General features: G+C 33.4%; 1 protein-coding gene across 3 annotated transcripts in view; it reads left to right on the top strand.

Annotated features, from left to right (window-relative positions):
- foxo (forkhead box, sub-group O) overlaps positions 1–14,249 on the top strand; it is a 132,041-nt gene extending 117,792 nt beyond the window's left edge. For all 3 annotated transcript variants that reach the window (XM_017615072.1, XM_017615073.1, XM_017615071.1), the window contains one exon: positions 14,201–14,249. The gene's annotated coding sequence lies outside the window, so the exon portion shown is untranslated. The remainder of the gene's footprint in view (positions 1–14,200) is intronic.
- The last annotated feature ends 2,588 nt before the right edge of the window (positions 14,250–16,837 follow it).

Genomic DNA, 16,837 nt, shown 5'->3' on the forward strand with positions numbered 1-16,837 from the left:
TAGTACTCATGGAGAGTAGCAAAAAATGAGGAGCATAAAAAAGAAGGTGAATAAAAAAGGCAAACTAGATGAATGACAGGAACTTTGTACCCATGGCTATGTGCGCTTTATTTGATTGAATTATTCAGCAAGTTGCAAAGAATTTGTTCCAAAGCTCAATATGATTTTTTTTGTTTTGTTTTTTTTTGCTTTCCATGTGATTTTCATTTCTTCTTTTTGTAGCTCACACCTCGCAACATGCCACTTAAAATTAAAGAAGCCAACTTTGCTACATAATTTCACCGCAAGTCGTAAGCATGGAAGGGAAGGGAAGGAAGTATGTCGGAAACTTGATGGCTGAGGGACAAAGTGTTTGACACTTTGTTGGCACGTTTGCGGAATGTTTTGTGGATGGATGGGCGTGTGCAGTGGGCTTGGCAACTTGGTACAACAGTGTAGAAATACGTAGGTATGTATGTATGTATGTACATGAAAAGGAAGCCATGTGCTAACAGTTGTACCGCGTAATGTAGTAAGGTGGGAAATTCCCTGCTGAAACGGCGGCAGTGGTTGCTAGCGAAAGTTTTTATATTGAATTTTTAGTTTTTTTTTTTGGTAAAAGCCGCGACAAACTTTGGCGTGGACACTAAGCGGTTTTTCTAATTTTTTTTTTTTATTACATTCATTTATTTAGCTTCTCCTTTTGCCACTGGGGCACAACTGTTGTCGACGCTGCTAGGATACAGCCAATTTTATTCTAATTTTTTTTCTTTCTTGTGACTTGATGCTTATATTTTACTTTTTTTTTTTTGTATTCCAAGTGTTTGCCTGTTCTGCTGCTTTCAGTTCCGTTTTCAAATTTTAAATAGCCGCGAAATGCGTTTGTGCTATTTCGTACATTATTGCGGTTTGCGTAATTTCTCTAGCCGCTTAAATTTTTTAACACGGGTATACATTTTGTTTATAGTTATGGGGTACATAGTTTTAGGCTTCGTTTTCTGCATAAAAATCCGCAGTCTAGTTGTAAACAATAATGACATTTGATGTGGCATCTGGATAGCCGATTTGTAGGTGCCACAAATTACGACACCAACTGTCAAATTAGACTGCATTTCAAGGCGGTGCTGACAGGCACCTTCATTCTGTGTTATTTGAATAGCGCAACCTTAGTATTTACAGTTTTCTTTTTGTATTAAATTTTTTTTAATAAACTTAGGCTGTTCGTGTCCATCCACTCAAAGCGAAAACTACTTAATAAATCAAAAATCAAAAGATATCGCTATGGGTTTTCTTTAAAAAGCCTTCTTATTTTTTGTGGGACTATCTTTTCAATGTAATCAAGAAGGAATTCTCTGTATTTTTATTAAGTTACCTAAAGTTTATAGCTCTACCTACTACCGATTTTAGTTTTTTTTGCTCTTCAGACGCCACTCCTATGTAAAATTGCTCGGTGATTCGGAATCGGTGATCGAGTTTACTTGTTTCTATGGATACGTTTTTGAGATATTTGCAATTTACCGTTATTTTTTAGGTTCCACTTAATCGCGTATATCTTGCAAACTAATTGAATAATCTTAATAGGAGGTACGGCAAATGAAAGCCAATGGAATTCTCCATAAACCGTTAATACATAACTTTTCGATAGGCCTGATAGTTTCTGTTTAAAATGTTCAATTAAAAAATTTATTCTAAAACTATTTGATATGCTAAATGGGTTACTAATTCTACTAATTTCAAAAATGAGCTGTCAAATTATAGACCTTGACTTGTAGATTGGACTAACATTTGGAATATTTTTTATTTCATATGTTTCAATTTTCAGCCGCTCAGTGCCCAGCCGCGCATCCGCTCATTGCACGGTCGCGGCCTTAGGTACGCGGTGTCTAATCTATATACATATGTATAATACGCAAAGACATTTTTTGTCCAGAATAAAAAAATCTGCACCGTTTGCTCGATTTTCTAAAATGGGGTGTCAAATTAAAGCGCTTGACCTGTATATGTGCAAGTTGGTTTTATTTTTTCTAAAAGGGTTGCCACCTGTTTTACAATTAAAACCCAAATATTAAATAATCAATGCCCTAATGTTTCGATTTTTCCAAAACGATATGGGTGCCAAATAAAAGCGGTTGCAGAAGGTAGTAGTTTGAAAATATTTTGAAGAGGGTTGCCAACTGTTGGAATGTCGAATTAAGTTAACTTATCCATAAGTTATATGAAATGTCTAAATATGGATGTCAAACAAGAGGGTGTTAAGAAGTCTTTAGTTTGAACACAAATAACTTTTTTTGTAGTGTTGGAAGAAGGTCTCCACCTGTTTAAAAAATTAAATAAAAATTGCTAAATAAGTTAAATTGAATTATGAAAATACGGGTATAAATCGAATGGAGTTTGAAAAATCTTTGTTTCTCAACTATATTTAGCGGGCTTGCCACATGTTTAAGAAATAAAGTTGAACTTCATTCGCCACTTAATTAAAATATGTATCGCAATATTATACGAAGGATATTTAAGGATGTGTTAGTGCAAACCACTTTTGAAAAGGGTTATCACCTCTTTAAAAAGTCGATTTTAATTACCTTATTTGAAATATGAAGCGAAAAAGTGTTAAGAAAACTTGGGATTGAACATTTAAAATGTTTGAAGAGGATTGCCACGTGCTTATAAAGTGACAGTCAAATTATTTAATAAGCTGGATGAATTATTAAAAGATGGGTATCATCGAAAAGCTTTTGAAAAGGTGTGATGTATTCTCCGAGAACAAAAAATGACACTGAAGATGGCACAACGCTGGCAAATTTGACAAAGGATGACGGAAATTCGTTCCAAAATAGGAATACACCCACCCTGTCGGAAACAACAACAACCAAAAAGGAAATTTTGAAAAGGCTTTATTTCTAAAATATATTTAGGAGGGCTTCCACCAGTTTAAAAAACTCAACTCAACTTAACTTTATCTTAGATATGACTTGTAAATATATATTTTTTCCGAAAAATCCTTTTCGAAGATAGAGGTATATGAAAAAATAAAGCGTCGCGAATCAAGCCAAGTGTTTGCTATTTTCTAGACTCTATGTATATAAATATTTAGTATTAAAGAAATTATCAAATATTTTTTCTATACTCAAACATATGTACATATGTATGTGTCTGTCATAATACCAGTAGGAAAAGTAATGTTTGGGAATGCTAAAAGTAATGGATAGCCCCTATAACCTACGCACGAAAATATGCAAGAATTTCTCTACAGCGTTTTCATGCGAAAGTAATGTATCGCATGTCGCTTTACGAAACTATAAATAGAATCTATAAATATAAATTTTAAATAAAAAATAAAAGTCCGTGTTACGGGAAAAAAAGGGTTTGGCCGAGCTTTTTCTCCAATTCGTGCTGGGCGTCTTGATGTTGTTACACAAATGGATCTCTCCAGTTTTACGCCGCCTTCAAACGGCAAATGGTATGTTGAAAAGATTTTTCATGGTAGAAATAGGGATGCAAAGGATGCATCGATATTTTTGAAACATCGATAATATCGGTTCAAAATTCGATATTTGCAATCGATGTTTACAATTGCCTAAAATCGCTAAATTTACGATACATCGATGCCAGTTTCAACGATGTTTTAACATCGACTTTAGTGTGACTCAGACTTGAATTCAACTTACCCATTATGCTCCTACAATTTTTGACTGGCCATGAATTTTTATTACTTATTCTTTTGGTGAACACTCGGAAATTCCGAGGTTACTCGTATCTTTCGATATTAAAAATGCGTACTTAATCATTAAAAATGAGCCGAACTTGGGCCTTGGAACTTTAGTCTCAGCGACCTTACTACGGTATGCATTTTTATTGTATTTATAGGAAGAGTAGAAGAATGGTAAATAAATACATCCATAAATATGTAAGTATTTTTCTAATTGAATTACAGAGAGTTGTAATTGAAAAGTTTTAAGTTTTCCTTTTAATGTGACTACAACCTAACAAATTGTGAAACATCGGAAACCATCGATATATCGATATTCTCCTGGCGGTGTATTTTAGCATCGATGTTCATTTTTCCGATGCATCGAAACATCGATGTATCGCTTTTACCCTGCAAAATTTGCATCCCTAGGCAGAAATACACCCGGAGGTTTGCCACTGCCAACCGAGGGTGACCGCTGTTTCTAATTTATGGCGTTTTCATTTCTACAGAAAAATGTTGCCTTCTCAGTGCCCTCTACACAGAAATACGACATTAGATGTTGCCCGAACCGGGCATAGAACCCAGCTTCTACGAAGTGGTACAACACATCTCTAACCACTCAGCCACAACTTCCGGCAAAAATCATTCTTAATTGAAAATATACAACTCACACCAAGGCTTTAAGCTTAAGTTTTCCTGCAGGGTAAATGTATCTAAACTCGTATATTTTTTTTACATTAAGGTGCATCACTTTCCATAGAAAAAAAATCGTTACTGTTTTGCCATGAGAATTATAAAAGGGTAATTCCATTGAAAAGTGGAAAACGAAATATATTTAAATATGCCCTAATTATCTCTATTTCAGTAGTAACCAATTTTTAAATGACTATTTCATTAGCCTGCGGGAAAATATTAAAGAAATCAAAGGAAGTTGTAATTTTTTTCTATGGAAACTTTTATTTCATGCATAATTACTTTACACCAGTTACATGGAGATGTCCCACCACTCACAAATTTAAATATTCCATTCACAATATTAAATTCTGAAAACAAAGTTAAAAAATTTCTAACTTCGTAATCTACTCATTTTACTCAACTTCGGTGTAAAAAAAAAAATCATAACTCAAATTATTGTAGAGTGCACCCTCGCACTAATACTATACTTAAATATTGCGCAATACTCAGCGCTACCACTGTGATTTTTTTCAGCTTATTTTCAGATGACATGTTTTTAAAAAATATTTTTTTTATCAATAAATTTGTATGTGAAAAAAATTTTCAAAGAAAAAAAATTAAAAAAAAATTTCTTTTCATAGAGAATTTTGATGTGTTTATGTGTGATTTTTTTAAATTTTTTCTCGAGATATTTGGAAAACTATTACAGCGATTTGTTTTTGTTTTTGTGCTGTAACGTTTTTAAATATGTATGTATTAATCAAGCTCAAATTTCATATTTATTATTATATCTGTTCGTTTATCCATTAACTGTGTCCATTTTGGTATGGAACGCCCCATATGTACATACATATGCATGTACATGTGTATGTCAGTATTCAATGAGCTTTTGCGAGTTCAAAAAGGCGACAGACAATATTATTTTGTTTGCCTAGCACCTTTTCAACACATACTCATTATTGCCTTGAGGACTCACGTACATACACTTGAAATTCCCACGAACAGCTGCACATGTAACATACATGTTACATGTACATGTTATGTATATACATTAGACTACATACTCCCCATAAAAAAAAAAAAAAAAAAAAAAAAAAAATCGTTTCTGCTTTTCCATTCGAATTATAAAATCTATTATATTTTAAGACGGCCACCAAAATACTTCGAAAAAATAGATGTAAGCGCGCTGGACCGATTTGAAAATACCTCCAAAAATGGAGTTTTTATGAATAAAAATAGTTTCTTAAAGTTGCTTCTTGAAAAAATCCCCTCCAATGACAAATCGGTTTAAGCTTAAGACATTTACATAAAAATATTAAAAAGAAATTAAACAAAATTTTTGAACAAAATCGTAATAATCGGATTTTTACTGCTGTTTTTTAACTTTTTTCAAATCAGAATAGTTTTGACCCAGTTATTTAAGTTTTTCGTAAATCAATCTAAAGTAAAAAGTAAAAAAAACAGCATCAAAAATCTTATTATTACGATTTTATTGAAAAGATTTTTAAATATTTGTATGCAGATTTTTTAAGCCTAATCTTTTTTGTCATCTGAGGGAACTTTTTTCACAAAGTTCTTTAAGAAACTATTTTTATTCAAAATAAAGAAGAAACTCCAGCTGGCTTAAATCTTAATATTTTTTCCGAAATATTTTGCTGGGCGTCTAAAAATATAATAAATTTTGTAGTCCCGGCGGAAAACCAGCAACTTTTTTTGGTGATAGCAGTCTAATATGGATATATATATGTATATATAACAATATATAGTTCTTCTACACACAAAGCGCCATAAACATAAGTGTACACTTCTTTTGAAAGCAGCTTCCACATTTACACTTTTTCACCCATTTAAGTCTTAAGATTATTGTTGCTTGTGCTTTTTTGCACGATTGTTGAGTTTGTCTATTGTTTTCGATACACCACTTGAAAACGCGCTTTTAGCCTTTGGCGCTAGCAGTTCTATTGTGGGATTATTTAGCCAAGAGACAGACGGAAGGTTTATACGCAACTGGAAGGAGTAAAAGACAGACATACATACATATGGTGCTGTGAAAAAAGCAGGTCGGTCGCATTTTATTGTGCGAGTTTTTATTTCATTTTGTTTATTTATTTTCCACTTGGCTTGCTGGTTGGTCTGTCCTGCCGTGCCCTCCTGTTGCATTGGCGTAAGCGAGTGGCAATTCTTAGTAAAGCATCCAGACAATTGTCGGGCAAGGGAGTGCAGGTGCTTGCGTTCTGGCTGCACAATTCGCATTCAACAAGTGGTAATCACTCTAGCTATCATTTGCCATTCACACAATGAAAGCACAAAAAAATGTATGTACATACAAACATAAAAAAATACTAGCAAACATATTTTACGCAAATGCATTGCACATAAATCCTTAAGTACTTTAAGCAGCTTCCAGCAAAGGCTGCTGCTGCTGAATAACGAGAACTCTATCCATACATACATACATATGTATGTAGTTAGTACTGGTTTTGAGTACTGGAGTTGAGTTGAGTTGCAACAGGCACTGCTTGCGTCCTTGCCAACTGCTTGCACACCTCACTCGACTTCATTCTTCGTCAACCACTTCTATTGTCCTCGTAATTCGCTATCCTGCCGCGGAGTGCTGCTTCAACTTCGCAATTCCCTCAACAATCTCTTCTCATTCCATTCTCACTCTACATTTAGCACACTTCACCGCGATTAAGTGGGCGTGATTGTGGTTTTTAATGTGGCTCCTTCTGTTTCCAATTGTTTGCTTATTAACGTTGCTACTTCCTGTTATTCCTTCTGTTGTTGTTGTTGTTGTTGTTGTTTTTGTAACCACCAACGCTTCTACTGTTTCACAATGACACCGGCAACGTGTGCTTATGAAGTGTTCGCTTGTGGGGGTCGCTGGCATAAATGACTGGTTGCACGGGCATAAACACCTCAACAATGATGGCCGTTTTTGTTGTTGCTGTTTTCTGAGAAGCAGCTGAAGTGAACGAAGCACACACATGCATCCATAAAATAAGTGAATTGAACGCTTTCGTAGAAATCTGTATGGGTGTGGGTGGAGGAGGCGTGTAGTGCATCATTGCTGTTACGTACTTTCAATTGTGCCACTTGTGTCGCGTTTGCGTTGAAGCGCGCGAGCTTAACTGTTATTAAATTGTCGCCAATTTGTACGTACATACATAATTTGCTATTGTGTGAGTATATCTCGCCCAGAGCTGTCTCCTTCTATGCCTCATACATTACTTCTTTTGCTGGATAATTGTGATCGGTAACTTATAATTGATTGGCTGCAAATTTGCGGGCCCTCTTTACATAAAGATTTACCACATATTTATTTTGTACAAGATGCATATTTTATTTTCATTTCGAGTTCCATATCTAAAGCTAAAAAAAAATAAAAATAAAAACATCGAGTTTGCCAAGTTTGTAGTTAGGATGTTCGATGAAATTTTTTTAAATCTCATTAGAGATCATCTGCATTCAAGTGAAACATTCCGAGATTAATTATTGTACACAAGATCCTTAACATCAGGCTTTGTTAGTGTTAGACCCTTAGTCCGTCAATCCTTTTTCTTAGCATTGTAGCCGCCTAGGCGATTTTATTGCCAACTAACGCCTATTGAAACGGTCTAGTGAACGCTAGTCCTTCTACACCTGGTGTATGCTTTGCAGAGGAAGGCTTTTCCCACAAATTCATATACATATCTCGGTATAAAGGCAACTCCTTCTCGTGTCGTCGAATACGGCTTTGAAATTGTTAAATTTATGGTGTGTGTCGATTTGACCCTCCCTTATTTTTTCCAATATAAGGCCACACTGAACTTATCCAATCAGTTCGTTGACGGTGGGCTTTCATACAATATGCTCGAGAAAACCAAACCTAATATCCATAGTCAGGCGGTGTGACATCGATTCCGTCATCATCGACTGGGGGCTTGGGTTCGCCTTCTCCACTACTTTCAGTGTTCCCTCCATAATTTAAGTATCCTCGGACATCGGTTACTTCCTCGCAATGGTAGTTCTTACAGGGATTTTCCCTGACCATGGAACCTTCCGTAAGTCTGATAAAATTTGCGGTCGTCTTTTCTGCCGCGTCTGAGCATTTCAAGCTCTTCGCACTCCCGTATTCCAGCCTCTTTCTTCTTATTGCGGCAAATACGTCTCGCCCGCCTCTTCAGTTCCCACATAGAGAGCGGTGCGTCCAATCGCAGCGTGGCTCATAGGTAGTACCTTTTTTCCCTGCAGCTTTCTAACAGTCCTCATCGAACTATTTGTTCTTTCAGGCTTACTGAAATCCGTCCGCTTTTTCGGCGGCGGGCGGTATTTAATGAGTGGGTGGTCCACTGCTCACATATATCGGTTTGTTGAAAGAATTTTAAAAATTCTATACAAATTTCTAATGTTTGAAATGCAACCGGGGACACTAGCTGGCAGGGAAACTTGCAAATCCTGCATATTTGGGTTTGGGCAGAAATTTGTTAGTTTCGCTAATTGAGTAAGAATTTGGGACCATTTTTTCTTACTATCTGATATTTTGAGTGATAATTCTCGCTGGATTTTCGAAGAATAAGCCTATTGTCTTTCCAGAGAGTTTTGCTTTACATAGAAATTTGTGATCTTTTATTTCCACGTTGATGCGTTGCAGTGTTGGTTCTTTAAATTCCAGTTGGCCTTCGGTTTTTTGGAATTTAAATAAGTTCTCAGCAAAAAAAAAGTTTTTACCTTACGGCCTTCTTTAGAAAAAATATATTCGTTTAAAATAAAAATAAGCGAAATCGGCCCAATTTTATATAACCCTGGCTAGTAGCCATTTCTAACAGATTTTGGATCGCTTATTCAAAAATGGAAACATATACATACATACAAATATTTGATTTTTAAGAAAACAAGACAAATAGCAAAATCGGCTGCCGGCTAAATCGAAATTTTTCCGGCTGTTTGCTATCGCAACCGGCTAAATCTAGCCGAAAAACGGCTAACATGGCAACACTGATTATGTACTTACAGAATCAGGACATTTTTTTATTTTTCCAAAAGGCTATTTTATGTGTAGCACTTCATAAAAAATGGGTTGCTTATCTTATTGAGTCGCAGTGAAAATGTAAGCATTCTAGCACTTCATTAAACTGCAATAAAGTGAGTGACAAATTGACCATTAAGTTTGGTATGCGCGGAGAAGATATGTACTAAGGATAATCCCCCGAAGCAAAGTCCAACAGAACTGCCAACTTAAAAGCTAGTTAAATGTTTTACATAGAAGCGTAACACGAAGGGACAGTTAAGTAGGCACAGCACAGAGGCGACAAACTTGCAAATAGGCAACAACTAAATTATTCATTAATTCGACTGACACTTGCCACTTGCCATTTGCCGCAGCCGACAGTGTCAACGCAATGATAAGTGACAAGCCAAGATGGTGGTGATTGGAGGAAGTAGTGAGCGGGGGGAGAAAAGCGAAAATGACATGACACTAGCAGAGTGTTAAATTATTCACAAATGTATGCAGAGATAAAGCGGACTCATCGAATGCTGGCAGATAAAAAAAAAAATATATATATATATTTAATCGCAGAAGATTTCTATGCAAATGTGGTCACGCGTTCTATGTGCGTATTAGATAAATACATACATACTAGCAGTAGCTGTAAAGCAGCGGGAAGTTGGCGATATAAAATCTAAATGGCACACAAGAAATTCACAGCGGCTTAAATAGATGACTGGAAAATTAGATGACTTGCAATAAAATTTAGTATTGGCACAAACCCCATTTAAAAGCCAACATTGGCGTGAAATATTTGCACTAAAATACATACTTTGGGCAAAAAAAAATAGGCCTACATTTAGAAGGATTTTTCGCGATATAATAAAAATAAATCGCGCAAATTGTTGTTGTTAGTCGTAAATTTTCCCCCCGGGTACCAATTTAATAGCTTTAGTAGATGGAGACACATTTAATTTAAAGGGTGGAGTATTACATTGCGTTTTTGCCGCTGATCCTTAAAATATAGTTGTGGTAATTTTATTACAGCTGCCACCAGTTTGCTCGCGCTACTCCTCTGCTTTTGCCCTCCTTTTCCTTGGATCTCCTTGCTTTGCATTGCTAGACACAGTTTCGTAGTTGCGTAATTGAATTTTATGTGCGAGTTGACACTTAACTGTCGCATTTTGTAGGCCTTTCAAATCGGATGTAAATGTTGCCAACTGTATTTATTGGCGGCATTTGTGTAGATATGCATTTATATCGCATATAGCGGTTATGCCATTTGTGGATGGAGTGTTTGATTAGTCAATCAGCGCGGAAATTTGTCGAATGATGTGATTTTTTCGCTGAGCGTGATTTTATTTAATCTTTCTATGATATTTGCATGTCTGATAAGTTTATATTTGCCGATGAAAGTGCTGAAATATTTTGAGGAAAAAATTTTAAAAGACATAAAACCGACCATAAAAAAACGCAATAATTCAGCTTAAATAGTTTCTTAGTCAATTGAGGATAATAGCCACTAACAAATGGGTTTCTGTTTCTAAATAACATCGATGGTATTTTAACCGTTGTGTGCGATCATATAAGGTTCCAGACATTGCATTAATTATGTAAATATTTTCAACGTGTGTCGGGTACAACTTTAGAATGATTGCGTTTTTCTCTGAAAATAGTATTTAAAACACGAATTTTTCGCTTTTTCTAAACTAGTCATCCAAAAAAATCAACACTAAATTTTTCACGACTACTTTGTCTAAAATAAAAAAAAAAAAAATTGTCTTTGCGTGGTCTATGGCCCATTGAAATTGGTACGAAATATCGTACAAAGTTAGGGAAAGGAGTAGTTGTGTGGTGTTTTTGGTACATACACGGTTTTGCTTATTCGGTAAAAAAAATCGCATTTTCAGCTATTTCTCTATTTTTATCTACATAGTTGTAATAAAATGAAAAATAATGAAAATTGTGATATATCCAGCGGTTCAAATTAATTGGTCACAGAAATTAAAATTTGCATGGAGTAGTTGACATAAACTAGCAAATGCAAATCTATTTGTATGTTTATATTTGTTCAAAATTCGAAAAGGTGGGTCACGTAATATGGATGCGTTCACTAAGCTACTCATCTACGTGGTGGCTGCAACATTCCATCTAGTTTACACGCAGCCTTAGAACTGATTAAAAAATGCTCTGAAAAGAGTCTATCAACAATTCCACTAAAGTCCACCATCGCCAACTTTAACAAAAGAACGAAAGTCAACGTAGCTTAATCTCAACCGGAAATTTCGAAGATTTATTTATCGTAAGAGTGGAGGTATCTAGAGTAAACCCTGAATAAAAGGTTTAACTGAAACAGCGAAGTTCTTCGTAGAAAGAGAAATGGAGGCTGACAGTCAGGCACGATCAAGGCTTGTTGTGGACAGCTGAAAGTCTCTATTGATTGTTTGATAAAGCACGCATAATAGTCTGATTATGCATACTTCGCATAAACTTCAAACTGTAATTTCGTATGTACTCTGTAAGTATTTTGTATATATACCACTACCCAAAAATTAGCAGAACTTTTAAAAACTTTGCAATCTGTTGAGTTTAGATTTTGCTTCACATTTTCTTAAGCTACATTTTTATTGCGCTGGTGCGAAGTATGCATAATCAGATCTTAACAGGTTTTTGGTAGGTCTAAGACTTTTATACTTATTTCTGGCAACGATTATCGAGAGAGTGTCCTGTCCAGGACCGACATCTAATTTTACAAGAGCTCTAAGGCTGGATTGCACTTTTATATTCTCAGGACAATAGATGTACATACATATATTAGCGAGATACCACTTGAGAACGATTTTTGATTTTTTGTTTTTTGTTTATATAAAACTTTTTAGTGCGAAGTGCGGAAAAAGTAGCAATTTTGAAGAAAATCGATTCTCCTCATCCAGCTAATACATTTTATACATATTATATTCAACAATTTATATTGAGCTCGAGGCCGTTTTAAATGAAAATTTTTATTGTGGAAAAGCAACAATAATTCGAAAAAATGGTAGAAGTGATAGCTATTTCGGAAATCAACACATTTCCTCGTCACACTTCTTTCAGTAGGATTCGAACCGACGATCCCACTGACTCAGCCAGTTGTCGACCGGACAAAGCTAATAGTTAATGAAGATGCCTTCAGACTGAAGGCGAAATATCGACCAAAATAAAACTAAAAAGTAAATAAAACAGAAAAATATTTAATGTTTTATTTAACATACGGCCTATAGCTCAAAAATAATTATTATGTTATAAAAAATATCACCAAGTAAAATTTTTTATTCTGGTGCACAGTTTTATAGCTTATTAAATTTTAGTACAATAAAGCGCGCTGCAACTGGCTAAGTCTTCGCGTTGATTTTTAAGCTAAATAGCAAATAAATGCGTTATCTTTGTCTTGTGTAGTTTATATTTATGTGATTAACTTTTATATTCTCAGGACAATAGATGTATATACATAGGTCGCGTTTATTCGGTCAACCAAGTTTATAAAAAAAAAAAACGATTTGCCTGCTTTTACAGAGAATTTTTTTAAGAAATATTTCACAATACTCGCGACAAATTAGTTTTTTTAACTATTCGTAAAATGTTTGGTTAAGTAAATCTATAGCTAAAACACATTTTGGAAAATTTTTTATATTCCCGTACAGTTTTTGGTAGACAAAAAAAAAAGGGGGTAAGTGGCAACCATGTTTCTAAGTTAAGTTTCTAAGTTCAAGTAAGAGAATCCTGCTGCCATATCGATTTTTACTTATTTTTAATAAAATTTGTCCAATGTATGTGCAATTCATATGGCAATCGCAGCGTAAACTTTGAAATAAACACAGACGATAAAATAAAAACAATCACAATTTAATGCGTGTAAATACATTTATTTCAATTGTAATTTTTAGTCAATTTTACCCCAAACAAATTAAACGTTTACAATTTTTCGTGTAAGTCACGTATATAAGGAAACAAAAATTTCCATATCCACTTTCCCATTGAGAATTCACAATAGAGCAGTCTTTTCACTTAACAACACTATCCTTCAGGTCGCGTATTTTTTAACCGACCTGGCTGAACTCGGATAAATAGCCGAGTTTGTGTTGTTGCTTTGCGTGTATCTTGTCATATAAGTGAGTGTTTTTTTTTGTAGCTCGATTGCAAAAGAATGCACCTAATGTAAGTGCTTTGCCATAACTTTCCTACACCCTACTGTTTGCTTTTTATATTATTAATTTTTTGTATGATTTGACAATCCATATACACGTATGTAAGTACATTTGTGCATACCTACACGACTTTGGTTTAATGTTCTCCTTTGAGTGATCGCTTTTACGTACATAATGTACATATAAATACATCGTTACAAATTTACACACTTTGATATAGATTGAACTTTTTGCATTACTTGATCTTTATTTTCGCAGCCTTGAAAGTTATTTTTATACGTGTACATATTTACACGCGTATATACATATATCTCTCTGGCACTTCTTTAACTAGCATTAAATATTTGCTCTCGCTCTCAGACTTGTTTTTTATATTTGCAATATATATACATCTATATGCAAATCTGTGCATAAAGCGAACGTATGTAACAAAATCTAGGTCAGTGATCACATAGCGCGATCATATGTTGAGGTAGGTCAGGTATTTTAGTTTAACTTACACTTAGAAAAATAGGATTAGTGATATAAGCTACTGAAAAATTATTTTTAGCTGTAGTTAGTATAGGTACACGGTTCCATTTGGCAAAACCGAGGTTCGAACTGCGCACCTGTAACCACCCAACTATTCACTGAATGTTATACCTACACACATAGATATCAATTTGGAATTTTTATTTAACTTCTATTTCAATTTTTCTTTTCCAGGTTATTTAACTGGTCCTGCAGCCGCAAGCAAAGGAAAACACCATAGAAATAAAAAATGCAATTCAAATTAGTTAAAATAATATAAATGAAAGGAAATGTTATACCCAAGGAGTAACGAAATTGTCTAAGTAAAATATCTTTAGTACCAACAACAACAATAAAATGTTTCTTAGCTGTAAATATGCATGGTAACTATAACTTAAAAACTAGTTTGTTAAACAAAACAAAAACGAAATTATTTAATATTATTTTGTGCAAAAGGAATTATATACATATATAAGAATGATATAAATAAATTAAACAAAAAAAAAAAAAATACAACAAGAAAAAATTTTAATCCTTAAAAAAAAGCTTAACACGTAACTTAATTTAATTAGAGGAAATTACATTACTGCAATAAAAATAATATTTTTCTTGTATTTTCGTTTATATTTTTCTTAGAAATATTAATAATAAAAAAATAATAAAGCTTAGCTTGAAATGTTGACAAGGCGTGTAGATTTGTTTAATTTGATAAAATTGGTTTGTTTCATGCTTAAAATTAATAAATTTACAAAAGAATAATATTTATACAAGTGTAGACAAAAAATATATGTGTATTCATATGTTTACATACATACATACATATGTACATATGTATGTTAATTAATAAATATTTACTTACCTATGTATCAATGATAATGATGTAATAAGTTTAGATGTTAAACAACAACAAAAAAAATGGTTAATTGTCTTTATACAAACATACATATTATTTGCTCTTAAGTAGTACAAATGTTAAATGAATATTTCAAAGAAAGAAAATAATAAATAAATGTTTAATACATACAGATATAATATGTAAGTTGGTACATATGAATTTTGGTGCATATATGCATGTGTAGATACTATACTTATGTAAAAACAACCGTAAAATGTTAATATGAAGACATCAAAAAAAGAAAGGATGCCAGGAAATTGGTGGCTGAATTTTAAGTTTGGTAAAGGAAGTTGCATATCTTTAATTTTGTAGCATATCATCCAAACCGCCAAAATGCTGCGTTCATATGACTTTTTGCCTTTACTTTAGTCATGCTTTAATTTCATTTACAGTACACTCCGGGTAACTTGATTAGTTTTTGTGGCAAACGGTCATTTTTCATAATTACAGCAATAAATTTTTTGTGCTTGGTATTTGATAAAGAAAAAGAACTTCGAGCCGAACTGCCGGTGTGTTTTGTTTTTGTAAAAAGCGATTTTATGTTCCGTTTTTAGCTGTTTTCGTACAACCAGATTTAAGCTAATTATGTAAAAAATTAACAAAAATAAAGAAACAGTAAGTTCTCTTAAAATATATAACCGACATTTTTTCGAAAAGTTTTTTGTTAGAGAAAAATACATGCCTGTCATAACTTTAATTAATTTTTTTTTGTTTTATTAAAAATGGAATTTAAAAAAAAAAAACTTTCAAAATGGTGGCTGTATTTAGACTAGAAAAAACATGTAAATGGAAGGCATTTAAGTTTAATGCATCAATTTCATTGCCCTTCCTGAGAAAACGTTGTTGTTTTTGTGAGTATTCTTGGTGCGGTGAGTGAACTATTTACCATTTAAAGGGGATAACGCAATAAAGAGAGACGCACAAGGCTGTTTAAAATTTGCTGCAAGCTTTTAACCATTCCGCATACAAACTACGAAATTCAATCATTTGACGCTTTCATTAGTGTTATTGAGCTTTGTACCACGATTTGTTTGGTTATGGGTACTAAGTATTTCGGAGATCCCCACAATTGAACTTAAAATATAATTTGGCAATATTTTTGAAAAATAGCCACTAAGTGGCATTTTTTCCCTTAATACAAATATTGAGAAAAATACTGCATCCAAACTTTTTCAATAAAACTGCAATTTAAAAAATGACCGCTTTAGACCCATCGCGCAGTGGTGGTTCAAAGCTGGAATTGGAAGCTTACTGGAATCTTAATTTTTAAATCAATTTGATTATTTTTTTTTTTTATGAAAGCATATAAAATTTGCGAGATACCACTTGAGAACGATTTTTGATTTTTTGTTTTTTGTTTATATAAAACTTTTTAGTGTAAAGTGCAGAAAAAGTAGCAACTTTGAAGAAAATCGATTCTCCTCAACCAGCTAATAAATGCTATATAATAAAAACTAGTTGAAAACAATTTTAGGATTCCGTCAAAACGAAAAAAAAACTTTTCAAGAAAAATTTAAAATGTTATAAAAAATTTCACCAAAGTAAAATTTTTTATTCTGGTGCACAGTTTTATAGCTTATTAAATTTTAGTACTATAAAGCGCGCTGCAACTGGCTAAGACTTTGCGTTGATTTTTAAGTTTTTTTACGCAAAGATTTCGTACACATCTGTGTAGTTTATATTTATCTGATTAACTTGCAATTTATTATACTATAATTTAATATCGTATGAAACTGCATACCAAAAAGTTTTAGAAAATCTAAAAAAAAATTATAAGTTTGGTAAAAACTTTTTTTATAACATTCCAAATTTTCACATGAACATTTTTTTCGTTTTTGGGAAACTCTACAATTGCTTTCAACTAGTTTTAATATGTAAATAATTATTAACTGGAACAGGAGAATCGATTTTCTTTAAAACTTCTACTTTTTCTGCAT

The sequence above is a fragment of the Rhagoletis zephyria genome, unplaced genomic scaffold (genome assembly GCF_001687245.7).
Source record: "Rhagoletis zephyria isolate East Lansing unplaced genomic scaffold, Rhagoletis_zephyria_1.1 Rzeph_scaffold_00961, whole genome shotgun sequence".
Lineage (NCBI taxonomy): Eukaryota > Metazoa > Arthropoda > Insecta > Diptera > Tephritidae > Rhagoletis > Rhagoletis zephyria.